The 7,631-nt window shown below is 33.4% G+C and overlaps 1 long non-coding RNA gene across 4 annotated transcripts; it reads right to left on the reverse strand.

Moving 5' to 3' along the window:
* Nucleotides 1–1,866: 1,866 nt before the first annotated feature.
* On the reverse strand, nt 1,867–7,384 carry LOC139783720 (uncharacterized). Of its 4 annotated transcripts, none has more exons than XR_011721357.1 (6): nt 6,855–7,384; nt 5,811–6,211; nt 5,546–5,704; nt 4,163–4,417; nt 4,010–4,071; nt 1,867–3,893 (listed from the first exon to the last, which is right to left on the reverse strand). It is a non-coding gene; the product is annotated as an uncharacterized lncRNA (long non-coding RNA). The 4 variants fall into 4 exon arrangements; XR_011721356.1 differs by having other exon boundaries at nt 4,163–4,422; XR_011721355.1 differs by having other exon boundaries at nt 4,163–4,442; nt 5,811–6,231.
* Nucleotides 7,385–7,631: the final 247 nt, after the last annotated feature.

Consider the following 7,631-nt stretch of genomic DNA (forward strand, 5'->3'; position numbering starts at 1 on the left):
CGAAATATTATTGTCGCTTTTCCGCAATGCGGATTGGTTCTCTTGTGCTTACTTCATGACCGGCTGTCATGGCATATTTTGACAGTTGTGTGGTTAATAGTGTAATAGTAACAGTGAAATATTAAAGTTAAATAGCGCGCGTGCATGTCTATATAATACAAGAAAAATTTATTTATTTTATTTTAATTAAATATTTTTATTTTATAATGTTTCCTCTTTAATTTTTTGTGATTAAAATGATTCTTTGTAATATTATAATTTTATCAAGAAGAATTAAAACTACTACCACTTGGGTTGATAGAAAGATCCTTATTAGGAATACAAAGATACATACCACTTGGGTTAAGTTAGGTAACACAATTTTGTTTTATTTTTTAAGAGTAGTTGCACTACAATTATTTTTCAAAGCAATATATATATTCTCTTTATAGTTGGCGTAATTTAAAGATTTTATATATTTTTTTGAAATAACATATCACTTAGGTTGAGTTAGGTAACGCAATTTTGTGATATAATTTTGTTAAGGAGAAATAAGACTACTACCACTTAGGTTGGTACGTATCACTTGGATTGAGTTTGGTAACGCAATTTTGTGATATAATAATAATTTTGTTAAGGTATATATGTATATATATACCTATATATATTCTCTCTTTGTAATTGGCGCAGTATTAAAAGATTTCACATATTTTTTTTAAATAGATTCCACTTGTTATTTAAGTTTTTTGAGGTAGATATCACTTGGATTGAATAAAGTAACAATTTTGTAATGTAATAATTTTGTTAAGAAAAATTAAAGCTACTACCACCTAGGTTAGAATAGATTTTATTTATTTTTTAATTTAAAATTAATGATACTACCACTTGGTTTTTTTCGAGGTAACAACCACGCGTGTACTTGGCGCCTTTTTTTTTACCTTTTTTGAAAAAGGTAATTTTGTACTGATATCATGCATTTTGTAGTGTTACGCATCCTCTTCTAACTAGTCTTATAAAGAATATATCTTACAAACAGTATGTACAGATTGTAAAGCTAAAGGTGTTACAGACTATTATTTCTAAGAAAATAGATTTTTTTAAATAACATGTAGACATGATACAAATAAAATAAATTTATTCTTTATGTTTTTTTGTACTTTTAAGTACTCTGCATTTAAAAATAATTTACATTATTTTCATCCATTTGTATCATGTCTATTTGTTATTTTAAAAAATTTGGCAATTATACCGTTCAATAAAGCAAAGTTTCAGCTTTAAGAATCTGTTTTTTGAATTGCAATACGATGATTTTTAAGGAAGTTATGAGCAATCAAAGTCAAAATGCTCATTTCTTATTCAATCCACGATAAAAACTTTCAAAAGTAGAGATTTCAAGCTTTAAAATCCTTTTTTTAAATTTAAATTTTGTTCATTTTTAACAAAGTTACAGCTGCTTGAATTTTGCCTATTTTTAAAGACAAATTTAGTGTTCTTTTAAAATACCTGACACATTGAAGATAATGAAAGTGCTTCTAGCATGCACGGATTTTAGATTTCGAATATGCAACAAAATCAATATGTAAGTATTTCTTCAGAAAAATGCATCAACATTGGTTAGCGCTTAAACGTTAAATTTTCTTTTCCTGCGTTAAAAACTAAAGTTACGATTTATTTAAACATTATTGGTGCAATAACTAGGTAAAACATTAATTTAAACATACATGTGTAGTTTAGACAGGATATAAATCCAGGTCAGAATTACAAATTTCTTGAATGTACCAGCATTTAATTATACAGTAAATAATATATTTATTTACAGTTACAATAGATTATACATATTAAATAAAACTTGATTTGGTAAGTATGAAGTAAATAACAACAATATAATAGTTTTATTAAATGTTTATTTAGCAATTATGTTTTCATGTATGTATAAGAAACGTAGCATATTCACATATTCACTTTGTATGTGTGTGTTCATATGTGTATGGTCAGAGGTACGAATATATAATACTGACGGGTTATATTACTGCTTAAAAATACGGCTTAAAAATAATTATGTTACTGTCTCGGTCTTCTGCCTCGTCTACCCCAATGGTAGTTAGCTGACGACATCTTTCTTCTTGTCGTCGTATCCCCGCGGCTCTGCCTCTTGGTCTTCGAACTGTAAATATGCTCATGTACCATAGCGTTTGGTCCAAAGCGTTTGGTCTGCACTATGCGATCGTGTTCTTCTCTATTTTAAAAAAGGTAATTTTGTACGAATATCACGCCTTTTTGTAGTATTACGCATTTTATAAACAGTATGTACAGGGTGTTATTTCGAGGTATAATACTACCACTTTGTTTTTTTTTTCGAGTATTATTGACAATGCGATCAAGTGCGATTTTTTGCGCATTTTTATTACAGACGTTCATCATTACATTAACATAACAAAGTCTATACTTTCAAGGTACATGATGATCGTTTTAAAATGGTATCTACCTGTGAGATCTTTAAGGATTATGCGCAGTGTTCAAGCTCCCGCACGGAGCACATTAAGCTAAATTAGTCTTCGTTATTTTATTTTTATCTTGCAAATTGTCTTTATTTGTTCTCTCTCTCGCGAGCTTACCGATTATGAATATCGAGTCGCCGCAAGCGCTTGGACACTTCGATAAGATTAAAGCGATCACAGACAGAGGCATTCCGGTAAACGAAACGCCGCGAACACCCCAATAAATACAGAGGCTAATACTTCTTTTTTTTAAGGATTTCTAATGATATCCGTACCGCACGTAGGGCGTTCCCGTCGTTGCGAAACCGTTTCACGACTCGGAGGCTGCAAATGTAGCGAGTCGAGTTTGTAACGCAAGCTCCGTGTCCCAATTCGTTCTAGATACGCTCCTCTCTACCTAATGTAATACATTACTCGCGTAAAGTATCGCGCAATTGTAATTGTACGTTATAATAAATGTAGTACAAATAGAGAATATACCGCGCGCGCGCGTGATGTAAAATTGTAAGAGTAAACCTAAAAGGTAGTAAAATCGTAAAACGTAAATATCGTAGAAAAGTTTCGCGAAAAAGCAAAGGCTCGTTCCAAAACAATAGCGGAAGGCTTATGAAATAGAATAAAAAGAAAATATGATAAAAAATTTCCTCATACACATTCTCCGTTAAGCTCTGATATTTGTATGATTCTTCGTCCTTATGTTAGTTCGTCTATCGATTATCTGTCAGTAAGAAAGCATTTATACTTCTAGTAGACCTTCGTGTTATAATTCTGAAGGCACTGTTCAAAAGTTTATTACATTTCTTGGAATAACGGGTCTTCGCAAAACACCTCTTCGAATGGTGCGACAAGGAGAGTCGTTATAAACATCGACATGACCATTGCACACGCCTCCTTCGGTCTATATCACAAAATTCAAAATAGAGTAGTCTCAACTTGACAGCCTGTGCCACAATGCCAATGCCGTATTTGTCGGGTCTGTGATCGGTTAGGAATTATCGTGAGCTAGCAAAAATCGATGGTCAGAATTCAGGCTTATGATACGCAATGGCCGGTGCATTTCCATTAATTATGTCATATCAATATCGTATCATTATATTACACAAACGCTTATTAATTTAGAGGCACATTGCTAAGGGTCTCGGTTTTTTTTCTTTTCAAGTTGCTCCCTACATTAATGAACTTATGACAATTAGCTAATTACGATTATTCAATATGAATATGAAAAGATACATGTACAATAAACATGATTAATCTAATTCAATATCATCCTCACTTCCTTTTGCTCTTTACTTTCATTCGTTTTCTCACTCCAATAGACTGTTCTGCGTTGTCATCCTCGTTGCCACCACCGCGTCTTCGTTTACCCGACTTTTTGTTCTCTTCAATGTTTTTCATGTCCTAGGGTGTTACAATATCCTGAAAATAATTTTAAGTAATATAACAAAACCCTAAAAGTTAAACCTATAGTTAAAATAATATATGGAATTTTAAGTAAAAATGCATTCAAATTTATATATCTAAAATCTACTTACACGTAGGAGTTGATAATAATCTCGTTGATTGGAATGTGGCTTGGATCAGTCAACTCGCGAAACTGTAATATAATAATAAATTGATTCAAATTTTCGGATACATCACTTCATACGATTCTTTCACACGATGACGGTTAATGTTAATTTCCTTACCTTATTATTATGTTTCGCGTGTTCTATACTTGTCGTCATAACGAAACATCTGACCGAGACATTGCGCTTCTTGGCTACCGGTATCTCTTTCTCGAAGCTGGATCGGGATTGGTATTGTCTATAACTATACTTTTTCCTTGATTCAAGTATATTGTTGGACTGCGGCAATGCACTTCTGCCAGCTGCCTAAAGTGTCTCTGTTGACGTATCCGTATTCCTTCAGATAATTCTTTGCAAAATGCGATTTTTCGGAGTCTGGACTGCCGATCATAAGTACCACCTGTTAATGGATATCTATAAGCACGAGGAAAGAGCGGGCCTCTGTTCACATTTGACGTTCACAATGATATTCGTGTTATGCACGATGCTTCTGTCGAAATCGAGGAATCACATGCCGGAAAAGTTTTACTTAGGTATTTATCATTCAAAGAATACTTTGTATAATTCTCTTTTATGTTATTTTTTTATTTTTTCTCATTAGATCATGGTACCAGAGGAAACAAACACATTTTTCCAGCGAGTAGATGGGAACCTTTTGATCCAACGAAAAGTTACGACAAGTATACAGTGTCGGATAAAAATAGGAAGAAAGATAAAATCTGATAAACTTAGATTCAACGAATTGTCCAATTTCGTTTAAAGGATTCAGATTCAAAGGACTGTAAATATTAATAACCAGATAAATAACTTTGTTTCATCGTACAATTGATTCATTGTTCAACAGATTGTAATATATATATATATATGTATATATATATATATTACAATATATTACAATATATTACAATATATTACAATTACAACATATTTCAATATATTACAACATATTACAATATATATACGCGTATATATATATAGCTACATTGTATTTTTAAGGACTGTGATTTTAATTCATTTAGTTATGTGATAATATTTAATTCATTTACTCGATTATGTAGCTCTACTAAATTACAGTCCTTTGAATCTGAATCCTTTAAACGAAATTAGACAATTCGTTGAATCTAAGTTTATCAGATTTTGTCTTTCTTCCTATTTTTATCCGACACTGTATACTTGTCGTAACTTTTCGTTGGATCAAAAAGTTCCCATCTACTCGCTGGAAAAATGTGTTTCTTCCTCTCGTATCATGATCTAATGAGAAATAACATAAAAGAGAATTATACAAAGTATTCTTTTAATGATAAATACCTAAGTAAAATTTTTCCGGCATGTGATTCCTCGGTTTCGACAGAAGCATCGTGCATAACACGAATATCATCGTAAACGTCAAATGTGAACAGAGGTTCGCTTTTTCCTCGTGCCTAATCGCAATATTACATACATTAAAATAACATGCCAACATTGTGATATTGCTTCATAAGTTTTATCATTTAGTATCTTTACCTTAGTTACAATAAAATCGTAAAACGTATAATGGTGCGGTAATATAAGAAAGATCCTCCTTGACATACATTAACTGATCTGCCATTACTGTTTTAAGCTCGCTGAATTCACGCCTCAAAACTTCTAAACATCTCTGAAGAAGCTGATAGATAGAATTACCTGTATGTGAAAATTTAATAATTTATGCCGTAGAACATTATATATCACGCCAATGTTACTCCAAAAGTGACACTGGAGTATTTTAATAAATCACTAAGACATTCACCTTTCTTCATTATAACACTCCGACGATGGCCAGATCCATCCCAATAACTGAATGTGATCTCAATTTCTTCTTCCTTCAACGCGTTCTGCTTTCTAGCCCATTCTTGCCTCAATTCTTCCTTAAGTTTATTTTCCTCCTCCTCCCTTTCCCTATCTGGCAAGAAACTTGTATCTACATCTGGATTTTTCTTAATCTTCTTAATCGCGGGGCCATCAGATTGCACATTTTCTGACTGCAGGGATTTTTCGGCATTGTCTTCGTCAGAAGACATCTCAGCTACATCTTCGGCTTCGTCCAGATTAAAAGACAAAGCTTGAATCTGTCTCTTCTGTTTGTTCTTTTCTGTCTGCTTCGCCGCTAACGTTCTTTCCTTTTCCTGCTCTTTTTCACGTTCCTTCTATCTATATCAAAGCATAAAACACTGGGCAAAAATCACATAACATTTAGAGCACTGGGCAGAAATCACACACACATATATATATATATATATATATATATATATATATTCACGCCAAACTGCATATATAACATCGTGTTATTTTTACATTACATTTAGGAAAATTATTTCATATAGACGTTAAACTTACATACATAGGGAGCTTTCCAGCAAGTGACACAAGCCGACACAAACGTCGTTCTATCTTTCTTTTTTGGCATTTTGGAGTAACAAAGACAAAACGATACCTGTGTCGACTTGTGTCGCTTGCTGGAAAGCTCTCATAAATGAATCTCGCGTTTTATGTAAAATCGCGTTTTATGTTAAATTTGTAAGAAATCGGTAATCTAACCTATACTATGTTTACGCGAGCGTTACTTAATTCTGTAGTAACTTACGAACGATACGATAATTCCTCCGCATAAACTGGAGATTTTATAGTAACTACGATGATATCGTTCGTATAAGTTACTACAGAAGTAATACTCACGTAAACGTAAACTATTACAATTCCTGTCACATGCACTTAGTCGCGTAAAAGAGTCACGGTGCGGTCACGCTTCGCGTCGTATAATAATAGGATAATTATATGTAAATAAAACAATTACCTTGAATCAGAAAAAATATTAATCGTCGCGTCGCGTAAAGAGTCACGGTCGGTCTCGCTCCGGCTCACTACCGTGTCTCTCGATAGGTTAACTGAACTGACAGTGACAGCGCACTGAACGCACTATCTGCACTGCGCGCAGTACACACACGTATTAACTGAACTGACTGTGACAGCGCGCTGGCGAAAGCGCCGCCAGTGTCGAAAAAGTGAAAAGGACGCGATTCCAGCCAATGAAATGATGGCATGGCATGGCATGAGAGACGGTCGACGTAGAAGAAGAAGTATCTTAAAAATAAATTTTCACATTTGGACTTTGCGTCGCAATATCTCCGCTCGTAGGGCACGTAGCGGAAATATTATAAGAGAAACCCCCCCCTAATTCGACCTCAAGCTATTGATCAAGCCTACTTAGAACTTGATCCGTTCACTCGTTATCGAGATCTCAACATCTTGAGTACTCGCAACCCGTCGCGTCGCGTAAAAGAGTCACGGTCGGCCTCGCTCCGCGTATACTTGGCGCGAGACACTACCGTGTCTCTTGATAATTTCTCTTGATGACACTTTACAAATAATGCGTTTCAGCTTCCTGTTTCAATGCAGTATTGCGCAACGCTTTAATATTTTTCAAAAACTTTAATAATTGCAACTGTCAAATTTATAAAATATTAAGCTATATTTTATTTATTTTATTTATGTATTTTTTAATTAACTTAATTGCATTATATACATATAGATATTAATGATGTTTTTTTAATTTTAAGTAAACTTATAAGTT

The sequence above is a fragment of the Temnothorax nylanderi genome, unplaced genomic scaffold, assembly GCF_030848795.1.
Source record: "Temnothorax nylanderi isolate EJ_2023f unplaced genomic scaffold, tnyl_v1.0 TNYL_tig0534_pilon, whole genome shotgun sequence".
Classification (NCBI taxonomy): Eukaryota; Metazoa; Arthropoda; class Insecta; order Hymenoptera; family Formicidae; genus Temnothorax; species Temnothorax nylanderi.